At 38.7% G+C, this 27,145-nt stretch overlaps 1 long non-coding RNA gene and 1 pseudogene across 1 annotated transcript; both read right to left on the bottom strand.

Moving 5' to 3' along the window:
• On the bottom strand, positions 1 to 22,173 carry LOC134209091 (uncharacterized; annotated as a pseudogene).
• A 2,787-nt stretch (positions 22,174 to 24,960) lies between these two features.
• LOC134214746 (uncharacterized) lies at positions 24,961 to 25,812 on the bottom strand. Its single transcript, XR_009979889.1, has 3 exons — positions 25,712 to 25,812; positions 25,411 to 25,640; positions 24,961 to 25,022 (listed from the first exon to the last, which is right to left on the bottom strand). It is a non-coding gene; the product is annotated as an uncharacterized LOC134214746 (long non-coding RNA).
• Positions 25,813 to 27,145: the final 1,333 nt, after the last annotated feature.

A 27,145-nucleotide genomic window follows, 5' to 3' on the forward strand; every position in this document is an offset into this window, starting at 1 on the left:
TCAGTGAGATGGAGGTCGGAACAGTTCCCCGTGCGCTTCTGTGTAAACGGCTACACTCTTTGCTATCGAGCCTGGATTCAACAGGAAGAACCCATAATGGAGCAAGGCATCGACGTACTTTTGGTGATTCGTTCCGAAGCAAGTCCGTGCTCGACAGACCGCTTGCTTCATTAGCATACTGGCGAGTTGGAATTGACGCTTGACGACGCAGGATTTCGCCACCTGTCGGAGAACTACGATGATTTTGTCAGGAGTGTTCTGGTAGCTCAGGTCGTACTCGCTCCGGTGGAAGTGCAGCACCGAAATCTGCAGGTAAATATTAGCGAGCAAACTGTTTGGTATGTTACTAAGCCTCTCGTTATCACCACCGGCCAGAGCACACGTGCTGCTACTCGTGAGGAAGCTGCCGCTACACCAATAGTTTATCCCGCTACTATTGCTATGTTACTGCTACTCGCACTGGCATCGTCCTATTCCGAGCTCTGCAACCTGTTTGCCTGTTGACGGTCCTGCGTCAACTTATCGATAATGTTCAGGGCTAGGGCACATGTGATATTCGCTTCCTTGAAGCAAGAGTACACTGTAATCAATCCAGTTCTAGTAATGATCGCAAATAGCTCGCCCTCAACAGCGAGTGTGGTTTTGAACACGTACAGTCACTGTCAACCAGACTTGCACAGGAACGACCCCATCCGAAGGCCATTGTCAGCCTGTTGGAGAAAGGCAGCCGTGAACTGACGGCTGTCCATGCAGATGTACCCCATCCATTCAACGTGCAACACCTTACCGCGAGCACCGAGAAAGTCCTCCAGGCGTGCCTCCTTCAGTGCCGGAACGTGCTCGTTCTCCTGATAGTACACACTAGTTTGACGACGAGCTCCCGGGCCGTCATCAGTGTTTGAACGCACTTGAACATGATCTGCTTGAGGGACGCCTGTCGGATAACCATTTGTAAGGTGTTGATTTCGATTATATCCCAAGCAACCAGAAGTTCAGATTTTACTTAAATTTACTCTTAACCGAACTAATTGGTTCACTATGGTTCACATCAAGTTCCAAGCATCCTTAACGAAACTTTAAAGTTCACTATGGTTCACATCAAGTTCCAAGCATCTTTAACGAAACTTTAAAGTTCACTTTTACGCTCCCACCATACAAAAAATTACTTAAAATGAGAGCTGATTAAGCCAAAATAGCCCTTCTTATCCGAACTTCTGGTTGCTTGGAGACGCTTCGAGAGTATGTTTGAGTGAATTGTGGTTGCACATCTGTTCCAAGACGCTTGTCAGTACGCCGTCGAGTCGCGTCGGCAGCATTCGTGAATTGACTACGGTGCTCATTTTTCTAGAAATTGTGTAATCCAGGTTCGGCACGGAGCTAAACGGATTGGACTAGTCATCAACACGTCGAAGACGAAGTACATGATAGGAAGAGGCTCAAGAGAGGTCAATGTAAGCCACTCACCACGAGTTTCTAGCGGTGGTGACGAAATCGAGGTGGTTGAAGAATTCGTGTACTTGGGCTCACTGGTGACCGCCGATAACGATGCCAGCAGAGAAATTCGGAGGCGCATAGTGGCTGGAAATCGTACGTACTTTGGACTCCGCAAGACGCTTCGATCGAATAGAGTTCGCCGCCGTACCAAACTGACTATCTACAAAACGCTTATAAGACCGGTAGTTATCTACGGACACGAGACCTGGACAATGCTCGTGGAGGATCAACGCGCACTTGGAGTTTTCGAGAGGAAAGTGTTGCGTACTATCTATGGTGGGGTGCAGATGGAAGACGGTACATGGAGGAGGCGAATAAACTACAAGTTGCATCAGCCGTTGGGAGAACCATTCATCGTTCACACTGCGAAAATTAGACTGTGGTGGGCAGGGCACGTAGCCAGAATGTCGGATAGTAAACCGATGAAAACGTTCTCGACAACAATCCGACGGGAACAAGAAGGCGAGGTGCACAGCGGGCAAGGTGGATCGATCAGGTGGAAGACGACTTAGTCTGATGATAAATAAATAAATAAGGTTCGGTACATAGGTCAGCAAGTAGGAACTGTACAGGGTGTTCAATAAGTTCGAATACAACTGTTTGATCATTGTGTTTGTAAGCCCAATGTAGATATTCTGTATAAGTATGTGTGTCAGCGTTAGCGGTATATATAAGCTATCGGGTGTGTGTGGTGCCGACATTCTGTCACTTGTTGTTTGTTTATTACGCGCGTTGAAAATGGATTAGGGCATCATAAATAGCCGTTTTTGAAGTTCAAAATCATTGCTGTGTACTTCAAAACTGAGGTTTTGTGGACGATTCATGCCCCCAGTGGCCCGGTGATAAGACGGAGATGAGCCCTACGTATTCTAATAGGACGATAACTCTTTATACAGGAAAATTGCGATTTTAGCCTAATGTGGGGACAATTTCATCGACTTTTTGGACAAAAGATTGCGACCACCCAGCTTCCCGGATTTGAACCCTCTTAGCTTTTTTGTTTGGTCCTTTATTATGTTAAAGCTGTACGAATACAAGGTCAGTAGCTTGGACCAGTTCAAGACGTAATTCTCAAAATCTGGAACGAAATGCCCATTCAGACCGTGCGTGCCGCTTGCGATGGGTTTTAGGAACGTTTGAAGCTCGTGAAGAAGTACAACATAGAGGTCATTCCAAAAGAAATGTTACAAACGTTCCTTATAAACAATACTTTCAATGAAATGCAACTGGAAAAAGAAATAATTTAATCTCAATTTTTAAACATTTTTTGAAAGTGTATTCGAACTTATTGAACACCCTGTACAGTGAAGAAAGCTCCCTAACCATCCTTCCCGTCGTTTTCTGCTGTGTCACTCCCTTTTTACTAACACAAAATGATGGCTCGGGAGCGGACACTTCCGCGATTCAATTTCAGACCGAAGACAAAATAATCACACTTTATATTCACGTACAGGAAGTCAATTTGATTACACAAACGTGAAATTAAAACGTTTTAATCCCTATCCGGTTCGGATTCCACCGGGAGAATTTTATTTTGCGAAACTGGGCTGCATGGCGACGGCGGATTGCCAGCACACAAATTTTACCTTTTTGCCTTTCTCGTACAACAAAGTTGTACCGAAAGGCTATCATTTCACTCTGAAAACGAACTTTTTATAGAAGCCTCTGAGACCCATAGTGTTATATATACCAAACGACTCAGATCGATGAACTGAGCACATGTCTGTTTTTCCGTGTGTATGTATGTGTGTATGTGTGTGTGTGTGTGTGCACAAAAGCTAAATAAAACATTAGACAACTTTTCGTATAGTAATCCTTAACCGATTTTCTCGCAACAAGTTTTATTCGACAGGGGACAAAGTTGATCACTATTGAATTTGATAACGATCGATCATTGCGTTTGAAAGTTATGAAGAAAATGGTACATCGAATCATATAAGCCCTTAACTAAATGCGAGAAAGGCACCACCAAAGCTAGGTGGATTAATCTGGGTTTTTTTTCGAAAGAAACTTTTTTCTTTCTAGCTGCTTCGTTGACACTCAACTGCATTCCAAAATACCCGACGAAGAACTAGACAGATATGAAAAAAAAAACAATTTAACAAGTTTGCGTAGCGCTGATTTCGGATTTTTTTTGACATATTTTCATGTTTTTGAGTCATGTTTTCATTTCTCTGAATCATGTTTTTAAGATTCAATGTCGATATCGTGACTCAAAGTCATGAAAACATGGCTTCAAATCGTGATATTTTATTTTTTAAAATGCGAATAGCATTTTGATAACGCCTCTGGTGGTTAATACAATAGTTCAAGAAAAAATGCTATAAGTTTCTGTCATGATATCATGAATTGTAGTCATGATATCAAGAAGTAACAAGTTTTATGAAATCATGACTCTTTAGTAGACTGGCCCAGATTACTATGGGGAGAAAAAAATGTTGTCGAATTCCACGGGGCACCCCCCAGAATTGTGTCTTTGGGTGAGAAAATCAATCTCTGAAAATTTCAGCTCAATCGCTTGTTGCATAAGCTGGCGCATTTGATTTGAAGTTTGTATGGGGATTTCAGCCAAAATGTATAGGAAAATACACCTCCGTCACTCATTCGAACTGGAAATTGGTTCTGATTGCTCAATTGACCTCAGAATTGCAAAAACGGCAGTTGGTATGCTACAGAACAATTTCACAGAACATTGCATGATGATTAAATGAACTTTTATATAATTTTCGGCTGAATTATTAGGAGCTGATTTGTGTATTTTTGGGTTTTTTGATCGAATCGCATCAGCCGAAACCCATATAAAAGTTCATTCAATAATCATACAATGTTCTGTGAAATTGTTCTGTAGCATACCAACTGCCGTTTTTGCAATTCTGAGGTCAATTGAGCAATCAGAACCAATTTCCAGTTCGAATGAGTGACGGAGGTGTATTTTCCTATACATTTTGGCTGAAATCCCCATACAAACTTCAAATCAAATGCGCCAGCTTATGCAACAAGCGATTGAGCTGAAATTTTCAGAGATTGATTTTCTCACCCAAAGACACAATCCTGAGGGGTGCCCCGTGGAATTAGACAACTTTTTGTTTCCTGGGCCAGTCTACTCTTTAGTCATGGAGCAGGCAACGCAATTGTATCCATGTATATCAGACCGGCGAAACTGATTAGGCTGATATGTGCAACGCTGGATGGCTCGAAATCAAGTACAGGTCGGACTCGATTATCCGGAGTATCGATTTTTATTTCACTGCGGATAATCGAACCACTAACAAAGAAATAAAATCAACAATTAAATAACGAAAAAAAAAAGATTTATTTTGTTTGCAGTGGTGTAGTAAGAAATTATTTAGGAAAAACACTGATTAATCCCCCTAGCGGTATCGGTGACTTTCTGGTATTATAGTTCTGGTAAAATAGTATTTTTGCCATAGCTTCTGAGCCCATAGTCCGATCCAGTCATTTTTCAATATGGAATGATAGGACAGGATTCCCATTTCGATGCAACTTGTTAGGGGCTATCCACAAGGTACGTTACGCTCCTATGGGGGGGGGATATTCGGAGCAGCATGACGTCTCATACAAAATTTTTAGAGGTTCAATACAAGAAGTTTGACGGGGGGAGGGGGATTGAACCAATTGCAAGTAAATCCGATAAGGATAATTAACAAAAGAAAATGATTAGATTTTTTGCACCCAAACACACAGACATCACCTCAATTCGACGACCCTAGAGGGTCGGTTTATAATAAACCCAGTATCCGTTTGTTGCTGAAGATTTTTCCGTGGAAATTCATAAGAACTTCCGTGTAGCTTCAAAAATATTTACGGTGGAAACTCAAAAGAAAATTTTGCAGAAATTCAGAAGAAATTCCTTAAAAATGCAGATACATCTCCAGTGGAATTAAAAAAAAATTCAAGAAATTCAGACGAACTTCTTAATAGGAAATATGAGGATTTTTTTCCTGGAAATTTAGAGAATCTTCCAATGGAAATTCAGAACATTTTTCCAAGCTATTCAGAAAAAAAAATAAAGAAAATTTGGAAGATTTACTCTGGTAGCTGGAAGGGGTCGCCTTAGTCATAACCAACCTAAACTCAGCTTTCCTGAATGGAACGTCCATAAATTACATAAATAGAACATCCCTACTTCAGTCCCTCCCATTCCAGCTACGTTCATATTTCTTCTAATAATCATATTTTGTATTAATATAACAGTAATATATTCATTTGAATTCATGAATTTGATATATATATATATATATATATATATATATATATATATATATATATATATATATAAGCCTATAGTTAAATTTCAATATACAAAACAACCCCTTTTTCAACCCCTCTCCCACAACCTAGATACATCCGATATTGTGAAAATAATCATATTGTATATTACAGCATCGAAATTAAAAAATTGAAATAAAAGAAATCTGAGAAAAAAAATCTCCGGATAATCGAGTCTAAAATTCCGGATAATCGAATCCCGGATAATCGAGTCCGACCTGTATTCGGATTGCAGACGAAGTGTCAACCTCGTTTGTGTCCTTAGACGGATTAAAGCACTATCATCACACGGTCGCATATGCTCCTGGGTTTTGCTGACGACATCGACCTTATTGGAATCGATCGCAGAGCAGTAGTGGAGGCTTTTGTCCCACTGAAGAGGGAGACGGCGAAGATAGGCTTAACCATTAACTCTACCAAGACAAAGTACATGGGGAACGACGGAAACGAAATTTGCTCTACACAAAACTCTGATTCTACCAGTGGCCCTTTATGGACATGAAGCATGGACATTAAAAGAGGCGAACCGGAGAGCTTTCGGGGGTTTCCAGCGAAAAGTCCTGTATACAATACTCGAAGGGTAACTAGAAAATTGTGTGTGGCGTAGACGCATGAATCATGAGCTGTATCAAGTATACAAAGAAGAAAGTATTGTGAATCGTATAAAATACGGCAGACTCCAGTCACTTAGTGCGAATGTCGGAAGAAAGAATAGCGAAAACAATATTCAACAGAGGACCAGGCGACTTCGTGGAAGGCCACGAACACGCTGGCTGCACGCGGTGGAATCGGACCTGCGGACCCTGAACGCCAACATTGTGGTCGGGTCTGAGCTTGACGACCGACTGGTAAATAGCTCACACAACCTCACTGGATCAATACAGTTGCTGATGAAGAATGTGTACAGCCGTGAGACATTCTAAATACTCACGCTCCTCTAATGTGAAAGTGTACTACACACATGTGTAAGTGTTAACTTAAGAAATGGATTGTGAGTGATTTGACTATGTGTCCAATTTGGGAATCTCGAGCTCGTTCCGTAGCCGCTAGGTTGCGAAGGCCGACGGAGGTCCTTCGTAGCTAAGTTGGTTAAAGCACCAGTCTAGCGTACTCTATTGGACTGTGATTTGTGATTTGGTCTGGATTGGATTTGGATTAAATTTCGATTGAATTTTGATTTGGATGGGATTTGGATTGGATCTGGATTGGATTTGGATTGGATTCGGAATTGATTTGGATCGAATTTTAATTGGAAATGAAATGGATTTGGATGGGATTGGCATTGGAATTGGATTTAAATTGGATTTGGAATGGATTTGGATTGGACTTAGGATTGACATATACATTTAGGAAATCATTCAAACAAAAATGTACGAGAGGGATCAATTTTTCGTTACGCAATGTTCGAATGAACCCGTATAACGCAAATACTGAGAAATTTCACAGTTTTGTGCCTATTCCTGATGTCAAAGTAGAGGCATAGTAGTATTCTTATTTTGAATAAGAATTAAAAATATTTGCCTTGATTGAATTACTCTGGTCTCTCTTCAAATGTCGAATATTGTAAAATTAAAAATAGAATGTATGAAAATAGTGCTCATGTGGTTTTGAAAAGTGGATAAAGTCTACATTTGCAGAAAGTTTCATTGGAATCTGAAAGGGTGCTGCCAACTCCGAAAACAATCTGGCGCTAAACGCGTCAATTTCAATATAATTTAATGGCAAATGAGTCAAATTCTGACACAATGATTAAAACTATCCATACTACGCAGAAGTACCTATTTCGACCTCAACAGTAAGGCCGTTTTCAGTGTCTCGTACTTGACTCGACTTTAGTATGAGTCAAGTACGAGACATTGAAGACGGCCTTACTGTTGAGGTCGAAATAGGTATCTGTCAAAGGTACAATAATGTAGTGGAGTTAAATGGAATTTTTCTTGATTGATGACTTGTGAGGGAAGTCAGATTTTCTCTTTTTTTGGAAAAGATGTTTAATTTTGAATAGTGCAGAAGTTCTTGCCAATAATATTTCTGTCATTGGTTTTGAACCTGTACTGGAAACGGGGTCTCTTCCGGTAATGCCGTCACTTTACAGATTGATAAATTGGTTATAATTAAATAACTGCCATTTGAAGTCAAAATGGGCTTTAAAGTTCGTAATGTTAATCTGAACGGTGCACCGTTACCTGGTCTGACCGAATGACTTTTCGAAACACTTCGATCCAAGAGCCAAGGCAAAACAAAATTCAAAACAGGAAACGACAAACGAACTTTGCCACTTACTATCCAAATTATCGACCCGATGTACCGGATTGGCGGGATCCATAATCCCCTCTACTTTTTATTAAGTTAATTTCAACTTTCACAAATTTGCGCACGCGGGCACACCCCATCATGACCGAGTGGAGAGAATAAAAAAATAACGATCGTACCCAAAAATATCATATCGTGGTGGAACCTGAATAAACGATCGCAACCAGAGCCCAAAGTCACAGTGACAGGCGAGGAGGGAGTGCTCAGCTCACATGGGCTGGACATATGTAGGCACGTATGTATGTACAAAAAGACGATGCAAACCGAAGCCGATCTCGAACAGCAACAAGCCCCAACCGAGACCAGCGGAACCCGTTCCCCTGGACACCAATTAACGCAAACATCAAAGAAGCTTCAGAACGTAACAAACTAAAAATAGAGTCCCATCCTGACGGTATTTTCTCGGAATATGAAATGGCGGAACAGTGGACGAAGGCAGATTCAGCACAAGTGGAGGAATCTGCAAATAAGGATTGATGGTGTTTCCGAAAACCTTTTCAAACCCGAAATTATTACCATTTTAGCAGAAAGAACTGGAGTCAAATAGTTTGATTGTCGTACCTTCGAAAGATTTTAATAAAAAATGCCAAAAGCTTTTAATAAAGTATTCCAAATGCACTCCGATGAATTGAGGGTTCCAAATGCATTGTATTGTACAGGAAATATAAATATATGGAAAGATCCATGAAGTAAGTCACATAGAAAATAACTATTTTCAACCCCCGCCCCTACCTCTTTGTCATGCTTCTGGAATTAAATTCCTAATTTTTGTGTAAGAGCTTTGATGCTTCCCGAGTCCACACCCCCACTATAAGCGTTACATTGTGATAACATGCTTGAATAATTGCGAAAAAAAAATCTTGCTTTGTCATTGATACATTTTATGTTTCGATACGAAATATTTGTTTAAATGGACCAGGCTCAAAACAGAAGTATAAAATTACTAACCTCAACTAGTGAATATTCTGTCGATGATGGACTATTTGGCGGCTACCTCAAAATAAAATTCAGAATACAAGCTCATCAAAGTCAATTGGTAGGCTGTTGACTGCAGACTAACCTGCCGCAATTAATTTAATCAATATATGTTAACAGTTGTGACATTTTGCACAAAACATCATATTGACCAATTAAGGAACCACAATTCTGAGGATGACGTTCATTTGAGAGATCGATGGAACCCAAACGTTAACAAGCCGAGGTTATCGATAGAGCGTCTCACACATTGCCTTGGCATATACCGGAAACCGGTCATGCCAACCAAGTGAGGCACTATGCCGGCAGCATTATAATTTCAATTCACACTTGACTGGCACTAGACTAAAGTTGCCCGGGCACACAGGGTACAGTATGTGAAGAAATGCGTGATAGAAAAGCAGCTACACCAGTTGTTTGATACATAGCTACATACTTGCTTATGCAGATTAGGGTGTTTCAATACTGCTCAAGCTTTGAATCTTATTAACAACATTACTGAATTGCTTCCAGATATTGCGATTCGAGAATGGTTTCTTGAGAGTGCCAAATGATATTCATGCAACGGATGGCATACGTATCAAACAATTATAGTTTTTGCTAACATCATTATGAAAAATAAAAATGTGTGCTCGTGTTTAACAATAATCAATGAAATACAATCAATAAATTATGCGCACGAAAAAGTAAGTCACATTGATTAGTTTATAGCTTCTCAGCGCATGTTTTAATTTAATCCATGTTGGGTTTCACTGAAAGTTGTTAGTCGTACATGTTTTCACTTACAGAATTTATCTCAATCTGTCAAGTGGTTATCGAGAATTCTTCGGAACCAATGCATATCCGCCAGGAAATCATATACACTGGCGTGGAAAAGTATCATCAACCGTTGACTGAATTTTCCTATTAGCGATACAGAAAATTATGCAAATATCTCAATCTGGTTTGTCTAAAAATGTGCAACTTGACGGTCTCGGACGGGCTTGATAGTCATATGGCTACTGCTTCTGCCTCATACGCAGGAGGTCATGGGTTCAATCCCAGGTCCGTTCCATTCTTCTACTTTGTATCTTTCTCAATATTTCTCATGTTCTAGCAATCGCTAGAACTGGAAATGGACTTCCATACCGTTTCCATTTCAATACTATACTCGACTTGACTATTCTAGTAGTAGCTGCTAGAATTTTGGAAATGAACGAAAAAGCTCGTTTCCTACATCCAATAAGGAATTCTGTCAGTTGCCCTATCTGTCACATTGGCAGTTCGTTAACCAAGACGAACCTCTGCCTCTCAAACATATCCCAAATATTCCAACAAATTCCGCATGAACTCGTGGCAAGTGCAGAGTTATATTCGACTAGCAGTAGGCGAATGATTGCATCATCATTTCCTTCCCTTTCCCTACATTGACTTGCATTCTGACGTGGCAGGCGCCAGTGTGACCTAACAAATGAGATCACCCGTACTGTACATTGAAGATGAATGCTAGTCTCAAGCAAATATCTGTTGGTTCTCTGTGCAAGAATAGCTGATCTGGTCATAATGGAGTAGCAACTACGGGCAGTCAATCAAGCTCAAGCTCAAATGTGCAACTTGACGGTCTCCATGCAAAAAAAAACTTTAGTAGCTTTTTACTTATTAATAAATATTGTAAGGTACACTGGGGGAAGTGGAAAAAGGGGGTAAGTGTAAAAATCGACTCGAAAAATTGAAATTGTACATACTTTACAGTTTTTACCACATCATAACATTAGGCAAGAATATACTTTGATGCTCACACTAATACTATGTGAAAATTTGTATAATACATACACTAACACGATTAACGCTTGAGCTATAATTTTAGGTTTCGCAAAAAGTTGATTTTTGCATTCATAAAATCAATTCTTATTTGCACCAATTGTCCCTTTTTCAAGTGAATTTATACAACAGGTGACCATTATAATACAATTAAACTAATCCCATTTAATTGGTAGTGGTTTGTACCAAGAAAGCAAATAATTCAAAGATTTTACACTTACCCCTGGTATGAAACACTGCGGGGGAAGTGGATAATGTTCGGATCACGCAATTTTTTTCTTCCCTCCAGGGTTTATTTCGATAGCTGTGAATCTTAATATGTTCCTTCTTTGTTATCATTGTGATTCCAGTGGTGATTGGACTAATATAAATGAGAAAATGCCTGATTAATCCACCTATCGGTATTCATGCCTTTCACATGTTTTGCATATGAAAAAAATGTATAAGAAAGTTAAAAATAGCACTGATAGGTAAATATATTCTATAATTCACATTTATTTTTATTTATAACAAGTTTCGCCGTTGAATGTATTTTTTTTGCGAACAAATTGGTTAAGGACAAGTGCTCAAGAATAGCTGATAATTTTGTACGTGCTTTGCGCACACACATACATACGAATATGCACATACAGACATAATCTCAATTCGTTAAACTAAGTTGATTAGTTTATAAACCTGTAAGCCCCATTTTTCCAATAAAAAGTTCATCTTTGGGGCGAACCTATAAATTTTACGTACACTTGATGTTCCAGAAGCCCTAATCAACCCACCCTAGCTATTACGAGAATTCCTTGAGGATCTATTCCGTAAAAGTAATTAAATTCTTCCACAAAAGATACTCAGAGTAATTATCGTATTGATTTTAGTTATGTGTAACTACTCATCACTATTGAAGGTCAAGGTAACATGGGTTTTCCACTTGCCCCATCCCACTAGGGTAAGTGGAAAAACAACTCCTAATTTTGAAATCTATTTCCATAAATTTCAAGCGACCAAAATGGTATGAATTACCGCACAGTTGGTGCAAAATTGACTGTTTTTGATAGCCCATTTTGATTGAACGCATTTAGATCATTTAAACTGGTTTTACACTATTTCAAACATGCACTATCGATTTTTCCTTTTCCACTTCCCCCAGTGTACCTTATTTGTAAAGTAAAACAGACACGTTTGTTTGCTTCGGTGATAAACGACACAAAAGGATCGACGTAACTTTTGACCGCAACTGTTTTATATCAAAATTTACGTCAAGTTCCGACAACCGACTACTTTTTCCCATGCTGTTGCGGGAGAGTTGGAGAGCTTCAATGTTCTTGAAAATCAAAGGTAGGAAAAAATTATGGCTTCAAAATTAATCCTTAAATACCTTAAAATAATATGAGATGAAATCCGGAATAGTCATCTTATTCTTATCTCTTTAGGAATGTTTCTTGTCTGTTTCTGAAACACCCTAATGTACATAACGCCAGCAGCATTGAACTTGAAAACAGGCTAGACGAGGTTGGTTGGCTCTTCATGTTTACAGCTGTGCGCCTACTGACTGCAGGTGGTGGACAGTTTATGATTGAACGATGATATGCACATTATGTGGATGATCCAGTTGGTACTCAAAACCTTGTTAACTACATACCTTGGTGGACATTTGCAGAAGGCGTGTGTAAAATTTTTGCTGTAAAGTGTAATTCCTGCCTAGGATGTGGTATGAGATTTGACAGTGGCCTCTGCTGAACTTCTTTAAAAATCTACATGTATTGTGCCTTGTAACAAAATGACAACTTTCGTGATCATGTTCCAAGGCTCTCATAGATGTGCAAATTTTCTCCGCAGTACAAAGAGCACGTGCTATTTGAATGAATGGCGCGTAATTTTCGTTGCGACCGAGTTTTTCGATTGCGATGAGTGGAGAAGTAGATTTTTCTATGTAGCTTTTCTGTAGCTACCATTGATACTTCGTGTAACGTAAGAAATTAAAAAGACCTATTGAGTCCTTAACTTCTAGGCTAGTACCTCCTAAATCTACCTCCTCGTGGTGCAAGCCGGGGTAAGGGTAATCTCAGGAAAATTTGGGTCACCAACCCCAGTGGAAATTTTGGTCGTATGCTGACAGGGGGTGTTTGCTCCTTCGCAAATGCAAATCTGATTGAGGGTCTATCCAACAAGGAGGTGCGTCTCAAAACAGCGTTGGTTCCCCAGGGTAAAAGCGACTGATCATCGTCCGAGTGTCAGCGAGGAACTCTATGCAAAACTATGCACCATGGAGCTCTAGAATTTAAGGGGGAATGGTCCTCCGGTAAAACTAGTCCAGTTTTTTGAGAAAAACGGGTTTGGTTTCTTTGTTCTACAAAGCTGTTTTTTTTGCTTCGAACTTTGATAATGAGTTTTAAATGATATAGAATAAATCTTAGATGATCCACATAAGTTGTTGGGATTTATTTAACATTTTCATTTGTTGTGAACCAACTTCGGTGGTCGGTATTGACCATTTTTGACAAATACCGGTATGTGGTATTTGGCGGAGTCAATACCGTTAGTACCGGCGAAATACCGGTATTTGTGAAAATTTCAGTAATAACAGACAGACATTCTAAATACTCACGCTCCTTTAATGTGGACGTGTACTATACACATGTGGAAGTATTGGCTTGAGAAATGGATTGCGAGTGATTTGACTATGCGTCCAATTTGGGAATCTCGAGCTCGTTCAGTAGCCGCTAGGTTGCGAAGGCCGACGGAGGTCCTTCGTAGCTTAGTTGGTTAAAGCACCAGTCTAGCGTACTGTAGGGTCATGGGTTCGAGTCCCATCGAAGTGAAAGTGGTTACCTCCAATACATTTTTCAAATCAATATCTTCTACATAATGTACATATTCACATATGAGTTTTCATAACATTGGTTACATAACATTCGGCTACAAAGCAAAACCATGCTGAGGGTGGCTCGGTTCGATTCCCGGTGCCGGTCTAGACAATTTTCGGATTGGAAATTGTCTCGACTTCCCTGGGCATAAAAGTATCATCGTGCTAGCCTCATGATATACAAATGCAAAAATGGTAACTTGACTTAGAAACCTCGCGGTTAATAACTGTGGAAGTGCTTAATGAACACTAAGCTGCGAGGAAGCTCTGCTCCAGTGTGGGGATGTAATGCCAATAAGAAGAAGAAGAAGAAGAAGAAGAAGAAGAAGAAGAAGAAGAAAATATTGCTTGTTGATTCGGGCAAAATAAAACATAGGTAGACATAGCATACTAAATGAATAATCTCCCAATCCATATCGGATTTCGTTGGCAATATTGCCAGCTGCTGAGAATGCCTCTCTGGTTCAACCGAAGTTGAACGAATGATTCTAAGAGCGTCAAAAATCAGTGCCACGTACTTGTCCCTAATTCCTCCCGATTCATAGAAGGAGAATTCTTGGCCGTGGAGCTAGCGACGTCAATCGTCTAAACCAGCGTTTCTCAACCTGGGGTACATGTACCCCTGCGGGTACCTTCGCTGGCCCCAGGGGGTACCTCGGATAATAATGCGTAATGGCGGCGAATGTATTACAATTCCAATCATAACTTATTGATAAACTTGTCATAAGTCGAGTTCGTACAATTCCATTTGATTCCACCACTTTATTGTACCTTTGACAAATATGTATTCCGACCTCAACAGTAAGGCTGTCCTCAGTGTCTCCTACTTCACTTACGAGAGGCCCGAAAGCCTCCTTTGAAGAGGCCCGGAAGCCTCCTTTCAAGCAGAGGTGCGAATTCTCAATCTCAGTGACTGAAATTTGTTGGATATTGATACCATTCCCTCTTCACACTCACTTCCTAGCAGTGAGAACTGAGCAGCAACAATCAAAGATAAAGTAAACAAAAGACCTCTCTTCTCATTGCACACGCAGCCCGCAATGACAGTCTATTCAGTTCACACGCTGCTGTGTGAATGCGACGGCCCTATATAAATGCATGGATGAATACTATCACTTGAAAGACAATGACAGGAGATTTGCGCCGAATGATCATCAGCTTCAGCCCGCTGTTGGCAAACCGAGTTTGCTAAGCTATTCCTGCTTTGTCGTTCTGACTGAAAGGCACCGTCATAGACAAAGAGGAGCATAGAAAAATACAAAACAAAAGAATCACACTCAGCAGGCATTGTTGATAAATTGCATTACTGCTTTCAAGAGGCCCGGAAGCCTCCATTCAAGAGGCCCGGAAGCCTCCTTTCAAGAGGCCCGGAAGCCTCCTTTCAAGAGGCCCGGAAGCCTCCTTTCAAGAGGCCCGGAAAGCCCCGTCCAAGAGGCCCGGAAGCCTCCTTTCAAGAGGCCCGGAAGCCTCCTTTCAAGAGGCCCGGAAGCCTCCTTTCAAGAGGCCCGGAAGCCTCCTTTCAAGAGGCCCGAAAGCCTCCTTTCAAGAGGCCGGGGAGCTTCCTTTAAAGAGGCCCGGAAGCCTCCTTTCAAGAGGCCCGGAAGCCTCCTTTCAAGAGGCCCGGAAGCCTCCTTTCAAGAGGCCCGGAAGCCTCCTTTCAAGAGGCCCGGAAGCCTCCTTTAAAGAGGCCCAGAAGCCTCCTTCTAAGAGGCTTGGAAGCCTCCTATAAAGAGGCCCAGAAGCCTCCTTCTAAGAGGCTTGGAAAAGCCTCTTGCTTGGTATGCTTCTTTAATAAGGCTCTGTAGACTCTTTTGAAGAGGCTCTGTAGGCTCTTTTGAAGAGGCTCGAAAGGCGCCTTTCAAGAGGCTCGGAAGGCTCCTTTCAGGAGGCTCGGAAGACTTTTAAAAAGGCTTTTAAGCTTTCCTTCAAAAGGCTCGGAATTCTTCTTTCAAGAGGCTTAGAATTGTCTTTTCAAGATAGTCAGAGGCCTCCCTTAAATGACTCGAAAGCCGCCTTTCAGGAAGCTTGGAAGCCCCAATTCAAGGAACTTGGAAGTCACTCTCTACCTCCATCGATCGGGTGATGTGCGTAGTTCAAGCTTCAGGGAATTCTCGAGTCCCTTCAAACGCGCAGAGGGTTACGGCAAGGTGATGCCGTGGCTGCCATTCAACATCGCTTTGGAGGGAGTAATTCGAAGGGCAAGGATTGACTCGAGCGGTATGATTTTCATGAAGTCCGTTGAGTTATTTGATTTCGACATTGATATTATGGTTAGTAACTTTAAGAGGATGGAGGAATCCTATATCCGACTGAAAAGCGAAGCTAAACGGATTGGACTAGTCATCAACACGTCACGTCGAAGTCAAAGTACATGATAGGAAGAGGCTCTTGAGAGAACAACGTAAGCCACCCACCATGAGTTTGTATTGGTGGCGACGAAATCGAGGTGGCTGACGCTCCAATAAAATAAAGTTCACCGCCGTACCAAATTGACTATATCCAATTTTGTTTACAGGGTATTCTTTAATTTCCCGGTTACCCTGATCTTTCACAGCTTTTTAAATACCACCTGAATTTTCTTTGATTTTTTTGTGAATTTTTTCATGGGGTTAACTCATAGTTGCATTAACGCTAAAGGTCTTAATCAACTAAAACCCACCCGTGTAAAAAAAGAATTGGGTGTATCTTGTAACGTTGGGCGAATATTTTGAATTAAATTTGAAAAGAAATTCAAAAGCTTTAGACGTTTTTATCTTTTTAAGCATCTACTTTCTTACAAGAGATCTTTAAACAAACGTATGTTGAGATCTATAGATTCGATATAGCTCAAGATTCTTTCAAATTATCCAGCCCAGTTTGTAATGGTTGCGGTCCGAAAAAGTCCAAAAAAAAGTCCGATTCTGAGTAAAGCAAAGAAACTCATATTTTTGTACAAAAAAACATGTTTATGATAGTGAAACCACAAAATGAGTAAATTTGGAGCAAATGTCTCACGGACCCCTTGATACGCCCGGATAAAAAATACAATAGAGTTGCAATAAAATATCATAAAAATACAATAGATTTTATTGATGAGCATTAAATTCTATTGTTTTTATATCATACCAATTAAAGTGCCATTTTGTTATTCAAATAGACGTACAATAAATTCTATTGCCAGTGAAATTTCGGCAATAGAATTACAATAAATTCAATTGTAATGGCAAAAATTTGTTCGAGAAAAATCGATTTTTTTATTGTAAAGATACATAACAACCCCTATTTTCTATTGTAAAACTGCCATTTACAATAGACTTTATGGTGGAAAACAATAGGCTTCAATGTAATTCTATTGTGAGCCACAATAGAGTTTAATGTAATTACTATTAATTTCAGCGTACTGTCACAATAACTTCTATTGTAATTCTTTTGGGAATTTTTATTAGGGCGGTCTCACCGGTTGGGAAACACTGATTTAGATTGAATTAAAGCTTAATTATTGTAAATTATTTTATTATTTTATATTTCTGTATATATTTTATTTCATTTGAACTTATTTAGCTTTGGACGTTTTTATCTTTTTTAGCAAAATAATAGGAGTATGTATTCACTTAACAGCGTAGGTTCCCACGTAACAATTTCAAGGCTTCATGGATTTATTTAAGTTTTTTTACGGTTCTATCGCTGCTTTGTTCAATGCTGCAAGATTAGCTTTGTTTGAAGACTTATAGTTATCTCCAAACCCATAATAAAACGTCTAATAAAACCGCAAATGTCAAAAGCTTCATAAACTTATGAGTGGGCTAATGATTATCTTGAGGACTCCAATAAAACCAATTCTGAAAACTGTAATAAAACCGGATATTTTGGTCATAGAGTTGTCTTACGCATAACCTCCATAAAACTTAGTGTTTTTTTTCATAGGTTTATAATAGGATTATACAAGAACATAATGTTTATGTTGAACTTCGCACTATGGCCAACCGAATGGCTAAAAACAAATGTTTCTATTATAATGTTTCCGCTACAAGTTTCTCGAACACTTAAACAAAGAAATCAATAAATAGGGAAATGACCCGATCTCCATCTCACTGACCATATTTTCATCTCATCGTGAAACAAAGAAAAACGGCACCAATTTCATCGCTTGTTTTTGTCAAAATGCGTGCTCACTGCTAAAAATCACAAAAATAAGAAACAAATCGAATACCTTTCCATTCCTTTGTTTTAGATGAGATAAACATCGAAGCCATGAGATGGAATCCAGGAGCTGTTCCCCACAATGAATATGTAAGCTTTAAAAATTGGGCATTCGCATATTTGAAATTTTGTTTTTTATTGACAATAAAATCCATACACACTAATTTTTTTCTACTGAAACTCAGCAAAGTTTCACTGAATTTTGCCGAACTGAAACCTCAGCAATCTTTTCAGCAAAATAAAATTAACGAAGTGTTCAGCAATCTGAACTGCTGTCATATCTGACAGATGTTTACTGAGTTATCAGTATTTTGCTAGCATGTGCTGAAAATTCCGCATTTCGGATTGTAGTATTAATTGACAGCACTTAGCTGGATCAATTCAGCAAAACATACCAAACTGCTGAAATACCAGCTGATTATAATTGATCATATTGTTATTATTATTGCTATTCTTTCATGGTAAAAAAAAACAATTATTTATAATCTTTATCTTTTATTAGAAACAGCCAAACAATGAATTTATAAATCAAACATTCACTTCAGTGCAAACATAAAGTTATGCACGGTGGTCGTAAGGTTATTGATGGCCAATACGGCCTCGACAAAAAAAAATTAATAATTGGTCAAAGAAGGCTCAAACTGAAAACAATGCTGTATGTTTGGACCATCAGCAAGAAAGCTCGCTGCAAGTCATGCCCCGTCGGAAACACACACCTGTTGAACAAGAAGTATGATGCTCCATTTTCATACTTTGGTGCCTTGATGACGAGTATCGGTTGCTTTGTCTTCGAATACCCGGAAGCAAATTGTTCGATGTCGTCTTCATTTTAATAACACATAAATACTAAATATCTTAAATTCCACAATAGTACGTTATGAACATACATTTATCCTTTCGGCGATATGATCAAGCAAGTTCGGATTTCTCTGTGGTCCTTTGATTGATCACTTGGCCCCACGTAAAGGACTTTTCTTTTTCACAATGACAAGTGTTCGAACAAATTCTGTAATGATAAAAATATTTCAAGATTGTTTAACGACATTTATGCGATTCATTTATAATTAACTTACGAGATTTGATGTATGGGTGCAGATTATGGTGTTTAGTGACAATTTTGGTTTCAAAATTGTCCCATGTTTCATGGAAGTCCACAGCTTTGGGAAACATCAGTTCAAAATCCACCGTGATCTGTAAGTTGAAAATAATATCGATAAGTATAGTATATTCACCTACTAAACTACCTACATGTTGCAGTAATCTATGTGCTCATACGTTTCAAAAAAGTTTCTTTTCTGATTCTACATTAAACAAGTAATTACTAACGATAACAGTATCTTTATATTAAACATCACATACATTAATAACAATGTTTGTATATCGAGTTTTCATTGGAAATAATGATTACGACGTTCAATAATAATGATATACTCTACTACTGTATTAGAATTGGTGAAGAAAATTAAATTCGCCCCAAATGAAATTTAGTGCAGTTTAGTTTGAAATGTTTTTAAATGGGTTGAAATTGTTTACCAGCGATCCGTTATATTCAGTCATCAAAGGAAAAGCATCAAGTAGTTGGTCAACAATGTTACTATCGTCACCGCTGTCCCTGATTTTCTTCCTGGTTTCGAATGTTTTTACCCAGTCGCTCATAATTGCATTCAGCGATGCGTCAGTTGGAACAATGTACTTTAGCTTGTCAATCTGAAATTAAATAAATGATTTAGTATTATGTATGGTGAGACAATAATGCTATTTTATTAGAAAACTAAACACAACACATGGACATATTGCCAACGAATCACATCGGCATTTATAACTCGGCAAAGCGAAGTAAAAGTCGTGTGCTAAGAGTGGTAGTTCAACCAAATAATTGGGCTTATTCTACGAGTCGAGTGACGTGAGGTGAGTCGATTTTAGTAATTCTCACGTGAGGTGACCATGTTATTCAAATGGTGCTATCTTCTCACGTCATTCGAGCAATCTCACGTCACTCCACTCGTAGAATAAGCCTAAATAATATACCATTTCTGGCTCAAATCCCAAAAACGACTCATATTTCGAACACTGGCGTTTTGGCACCCTAAAACTAAAAATTCCATCGGTTTTCCGTTCTGAGGATCAAGACTACAAATGAATTCAAGATTGCTCGAATAAAGCCATTTGGCCATTTAAAAGTGAGTGATTGGAATATGAGTCATGTTCGGAATTTGAGTCAAAATGGTATCGGATTTGCCGGTAGATTAATGTACGAAGAGTTGTGTTATGTCTGTTAATCTATGTTGTATTCTTACTATTGAAGAGTCATCCTGATTTGCAGTGCCCTGTGCCTCATCGATGTCATCACCATCATGCACGTCACCGAGACGCCTTGGTTGATGAATTTGTTGTTTGTCTTTTTTCACCATGTACTCAATGTGATAGTGAATTTTCCCACTATGTTTGCCTGGTCCTCGGCCGTTAGGGTAGAACCATAATGCCTGAGGACAGGCGGCACTGGTGGACAACATTTCATATCTTCGTACCAAGGATTTGGCAATTACATCTTTGTAATGCGCATTAGGGTGGCTGAAACAAAATCAAAATTACTTTAAATGGTAATGCGCCTTTTCTGCCGTAATCTGGAAAAGTGACAACATGCATGTTTTCCATTTTTCTGTTGAAGAGCTCGATGAGTAGTACTCGTTAACACCATTTTTTGGAAAATGGCGTATACGTCACTTTTTCAGATTACGGCAGTGTTGGTGTGAATAAATTAAACAATCGAGAATGTATCCATAAAGACATACATTAACACAAAATTGTTGTTTTTGAGCACAAAGCTTTTTCAAGAATGATAATTGAAGCACATCAGTTAATTCATTTTAGTTTAAATAGCTCAATTCAGTACCAACATTTCAAAAGGGCAAAACTGCTTTTGTAAACAAGAGCTCACGTCCCTGATGGGCTAATATGAGCCCACCCACGCAATCCAACACCACTGATAGAAGCAGCGATTCCCCTTCTTTCATTAAATGGGGCTGGATTATGTGGATAGGCACAAACTCGGTCTACCACGGACGTGAGAAGCTCTTGTTTACAATAGCAGTTTCGCCCTTTTGAAATGTTGGTGCCGAATTATCGAAGACTGAATAGTGTACATAATGTCATATAACTATATAACTCTTAAATATACTGTACATATCAGTTTAGATCTGTGTATATGGATAAGGGCCGATGCCCACGTAGCGTTTTTTTTTCAAGCTGCGTGCACGCTGCATCCACGCAAGGTCCCCAGCAACAAATGTAGTCGTGCACACGTATACGTGTGCATTACTACATTTGATGCTGGGTACCTTGCGTGGACGCGGCGTATACGCAGCTTAAAAAACCGCTATGTGGACATCGCCCCTAAGGGAACAAGCATATCAAAGGCTACATAGGTCTATTCTTAAATTAGATCTGTGACAAACGGTATAGAAATGTCATTAGGGTACACTGTTCAAAATCTTGAAACGAACTAAAACAGTTCCAATATGCAATTAGATGATAATTGAAATAATGATAATGATAATGAAGATGATAATTGAAATGATTTCACTCACTATCCGAATCTTTTGACCAAGTATTCACTTAGAATCGTTGTAATAGACTTGATCAATTTGGAGTCGACCGAATTTTCTTGTCTGAGCAACTCCATTATGCGCAAGCCTTCAGCAGACTGCCTGAAAATTAAATCGATATCGAATTCCTGCGAAATAGAAAGAAAATTATTTGATAATAAAATAGCTTATAGTGAAATTAATATTGTGTTACCTTTTCTAACGAAATAGAAGGTCCAGCTTGTTCAAAATCTGACAGATAATCCTCTTCAATAATATCTTCTAGCTTTTCTGTGTCTTCTTCAACAGGAACAGCATTGTATTTCTCAAGCAGCTGAGTTTGGTATTTTTGAATTTTTTTTCGTTGGCCTGTGTTCAATTGTAGTCGACAGAAATCATTGTTGTCCAATGCGATGAAAGTTTCCATATCCGCAATGCCTTCGTGGACTATACATACAAAATTGAGTTTATATTAACGTTTGTTTCTCTATAAATGTCTGTTGCAAGTAATGTTTAATTCTGTGTTTAGTAATCATTATTGTATATCCTCCTGGAGATGTAGCGCTGTTCTTGATTATATTGCTTCCAAAATGAAAATGTAGTATAACAATGGACTTCGTCCATACCAGCCAAGACATATTCTTTGGTTTTCTGAACTTCATATGCTTGTAGAATGTCATTGAAACCAACTACTTCCCAGACTTGTACATAAAACAGAAGATTTTTGTCGATTAGAATTATTTCTTGAATAAGTCCAAAGATGGAAATTCCGAAATCTTGTTTTTCATAGATATGATACAGTTGGGACGGAAGTGAACACCATTGTAGTCGATCCCTTTACACGAGAAAACCAGATCTGTATCATTTTCTAACAAACGTGCGCACTTCAATGCGTTTACAAGAATCATTTTTCCAGTTTTGTATTCCAAGCGGTTTTGGAATGGTCGTTCCGCTATATCAACAGCTTGTGCAAATACTTGACGCTTGGCTAAGCTCAAGCAAACATTTTTATAGTTGCGAGCGTTGTTCATTTGATTTTTTATATTTTTATTCTTTCCTTCGAATACTCGGCAGTCAAATTGTACAAGAGGTCATCCTTTTTGATGCAGTCAGGATAATGGTACAGATGATGAAATTTGTTTGGACGTCGACTAAATAACTGGAAAAACACATTATGGAATACATGTATATCCATTTCTAACTCGGCCAATAGATAATCCGGAATAAAAGTTGAAAACGCTATTCTGGTGATGTTGATAAGAACGCTGATCAAATTCATATATTGACAGTTTTCATCCACTTTATGTCCAAATAGGAAAGGGAATACCCTCAGCAATAATAAATATTGGGATGCTGTTTGCCTCATTCTATGAGTATTTGGTTGAAGTAGCATTTGTGCAGTTATGTTTGATGACGGCTTATTTTTCCGGTCTCGGAATCCATAACTGAATGTTGCGATGCGATGGTTGATGTAATCGACACTGATTCCTAGATTCTTCTCTCGCAAATAGTACGATAAGACAAGCTGAATTGTTACAGGAATTATCCCTTCAGCCAAATCGTGCATCACGTCAAAAGTGTGGTTCTCCGATACATGAAATATTGACAGTTCGTTAAGAACACATCCCGCCATTTTCAATCCGCAATCCTTTGAACTTATTTCTTTCTTTCTCAGTTTCTCAAGGTTTGAATTGTACCACTGTTTGTCCTTTGGTGGAAACCTGTGCTCGAACGGATTTTCTTTGAACAGGTTTCGAGAGATGGTGCATTGCCGACAAAATAAACTTGAAGATGGTCCCAATAAGCCAAACAGATCGTGGACTGCCAGCGTATCCCCAGCCATTGCAATGACAACTGCTTTAATTACGTATTTTCAGATCCAAAGAAAACTGATACTCCTTGCTCCAACCGTTTTAGGTCATCAACGAGAGGGTTTAATATTTTACCGAAACCATGCCGCTTGACGTCAGATGATTTGGCATAAATCAAAGGGAACACGGCTTTCTGTGATGAATTGAATTGAGTTGGTATGTTCTGAATCTTGAAGTACATTGCTGCAATCTTGTTGTTTCCAGCTCTAGAACTCAGAGCATTGCACGGCTCAGCATCATCCTCATAAAGAATAATTCGTAATGCCTCAGGATTCACTTGAAAATAGGGACTGTTTTCGAAACACTGCCCACTAGTATACGAACTGTATACTTTCGGATTCAAATTATCTACCACTTCAACAACGTGAGCATTAGCCACCATCGATCGGTTCTGTTTATCCCTCAAGAACATCTTCAAAGAATCGATGATTGGCACGTATTGGAAACTTTCGAATATCTGTAAATAAATATGTGTTTAAAGTTACCTGCTATTCTCAAAATAATTCAAATTAAGGGTGTTCAGGTCATATTGACCCGGATTTGACTATAAGCAATATCTCAGGCACTCCGCCGCCAAATCCACATGTTTATATACCCAAAATAACTGTTAGCTCAAACATTTCCCTGAACTGACCTCAAAATGTGCTGAAAGCTATTTCTGAGATGGTGGAAAACATGATGCATTGAATACTTCTGTAGATGTTCTTGGTTCTCCTAATCATCATGGAGTTCAGACCAAATGAATTACCTCATCAACTATGCTTGGTACAAAACCGATATCAACAATGCATGCATATCAAACCAATTGTTGTACCAGGTCTGTGCAAAACCAATAAAAACCCAGTGTTGCTATACCGGCACTTAGCGGCCATGCGTATAATTTTCTATTCAGTATTGGCTTAGGGCATCTTTCCCGAGTTTTACATTTTATAACTATCAAAGAAATAAAACAACAAATGCATCTTCAGTAGCAGTTATAAGCTGCACATGTTTTATACTGGAAAACGAAAAAATAATCTTCCGAAGCCAATTCAAATGTCAAGCTGTTATGATGTTGATGGAATAGTATTTTTTGTAGCTGATGACGTCGTCTTCTATTGTTTTGAACAAAATAAAACTCGAGTAAATTCTGTTGCAAATTCGTGCAAAAATGCAACTAAGCAGTATTCCAGTTATAAATTTCCCGACGAAACTGTTCGAATTTTAGAACTAATAACGTCTGTTGAAGATGGCATTTTAACAGTTTCAATTTCATTTCCTAACTCCCATACAATTTATACTAAAGATGCCCTAAGATGTTCCAAGTTTTCCAAACCACGGGCTGAACGAATAAATGCAAAAATACGTAATTTGCTGCGTTAAGCATTAGGCCTGGCATTAGGACTTTAATGATCTGAACTCAAGAATAGTTTGAAGCATCGTAGATATTGTTATAAATCTGCAATATCGCTGTGAATATGCAAGGAATTGGAAACAGATGTTGGTAGCATCATATTCTTCCTCAATCGTTATGTAGTTTAACAAGTCTGTTAAATTTTCAGTTGAGTTTTTCATATTTATTTCTCATACCAATATGTGCACGAGTAAATACATAATGTTTCATCTCTTTAAGTTTCATTCTCGTCGCTTCATCTCTATTCATATCCATATTTGTGATGATATCTGCAAAAAGCATTGCATTAATTCAAATTTAAAACGAAGTATCGAAATATGTAGGGGAAACCGCCAAATGTTAGTTAGTAATAATTAAAAATTATTTTGTGGAGGGAAATTATAGCCTCCGGTACATCTTAGTTGTGTGAAAAGGCAAAAAAAAAACAAATCAAATATGGTTACCGTAGTAGTTTTTCTGTCCAATTCCAGTCATAGTGAAATCAGTGGAATCGAATTACAGCTACATTTGCTAATTTAACAAAAGAAATAGAATGTGTGCTTCCTTCATTGGTTTTCAAATAATCAATGTTTGGAATTGGACTGAAAACGGTAACTGTAACGGTAAGTAACTGATAGGCTTTAATACAAGTATAGAAGCAAAAAGCAAGACACTCACCAGATACTCCAAGGCTCTGTTTTCTTCTTTCGATATAATTTTCGGTTTCGGTCAGCAGAGTATCTGTCCATTGGAAATGGGAACAGTAGCGTATTATCCATATCCTTCCTGGCAACTTAGTGCCCACTGTGCGTGCTTTCACCGAAAAACATTGCCTTCTGCAGCTCTCCAATGTCTCCACTGAAAAGGTTTATCATCGGTGGACCACTTGAAGCCGCAAATTTCTCCACCTTCAAAGTAAAAAAAACACGTAAATTCACGTTGACCACCAAGTTAGTTTGTAATTAATGGGTTCACTTACCTGTTGGTCGACTAGATTCCACCTCAATTTGAAAGTTAGAATCAATTTTCATGCGCAATGTTTATATTTATGTATTTTCACCAGACGCACCAGACAGGTTGGCTTTTTTTGACAATCGCAATCGAAGCAATCGAATGTTATTTACTCAAAAAGGGGGAGGCCACGGACGGATGCGACAGTGCAATTTGTGTGCAATAATTCTCGGGTACTTATTCAAAAGGACGTATGTGATTTTGTAAACAAATATTCAAACGCCGATTTGTCCAATCGGATGGCACTCCCACGGAAACCAACATCAGCAACAAGTAGCCGAAGTCTTTCCCTACCTGTCCGTGGTGATGGTTTGCGTACACTCAACCAAGAAAACTATTGATAATCAAAAGAATATCTTATGTTTTTTTGCTATAAGAATTTCTTATAAACTTTTTACAATTTTCTTATGAACTTGAGTTCTTCAACAGAGAATGATTTTCATAAGTTGTCTTATGAAAATATTAAGTTTTCCAAAGCCCATACAGACATTCATCAGTGAATCTTATGAAAGTTAAACATTCTTGCATATGAGGATCATGATATTTTAAGTACGATTTTTATATATGTTGTGCTCACGCATGAGATCAAAAGAGAAGGGAATACTAAAAAAATCGCCACAAATCATTTTACAACATAATAATATTTTATTTTCCTCTTGAAACAATTGGTACAAATGGTCGTTTTGGTACAATTACATTTTGTTAAATGGAACATAAGCTAACCTAAACTGCCGCAGACCCCAAGTCGAGCACATATGTATATGGCGTCCATATACAGATGTGCTCGACTTGCGGTTAGCAGCAGTAAAGTGATATTTACTATTTACTCATCAACGACATTTGCTTCTGAAGACTCGCGCCGGAGCCATCTAATTGATATTTAGTCGAGATGGTTGCATCGCACCAAATGGGAGACTCGAGAGTTGAATTACCGTCGGCATTCTTGTAGATTTCTTGTATTATTGATAATACAGACGTCATCTAAGTTCTGTAATATGTGAATTATGATTCAACTGATTTATATATAAAACTTTAACAAGAGGATACATTTACTTACATTTTTGATCATCCATTTAATAACCGAAATTCGACATAGCTCATAGCTGACCGATCTGGACATCGTGAGGAAACAGAGACAAAGGATATTTAAAATTATCCTTGGTGGTTGTTGGTCAATAAGTCTGCTGTTTGCAAGTCTGCTTATAAAATACTTGTCCGCACTCTATAAATCTGCGATGAGAACTAATTCGTCCACTATACGTATATTCCGCCATGTTGACTTCTGATTTCATAAGATTTGTCTTATGAGTTTTTCACATCAAGAGTAATGATGAAAATCATAAGACAACTCTTATGATTTATTTTTTCTATAGATAGCTTCTGTGAACTTCATAAGATATAT

The sequence above is a fragment of the Armigeres subalbatus genome, chromosome 2, assembly GCF_024139115.2.
Source record: "Armigeres subalbatus isolate Guangzhou_Male chromosome 2, GZ_Asu_2, whole genome shotgun sequence".
In the NCBI taxonomy this organism is placed as follows: Eukaryota; Metazoa; Arthropoda; class Insecta; order Diptera; family Culicidae; genus Armigeres; species Armigeres subalbatus.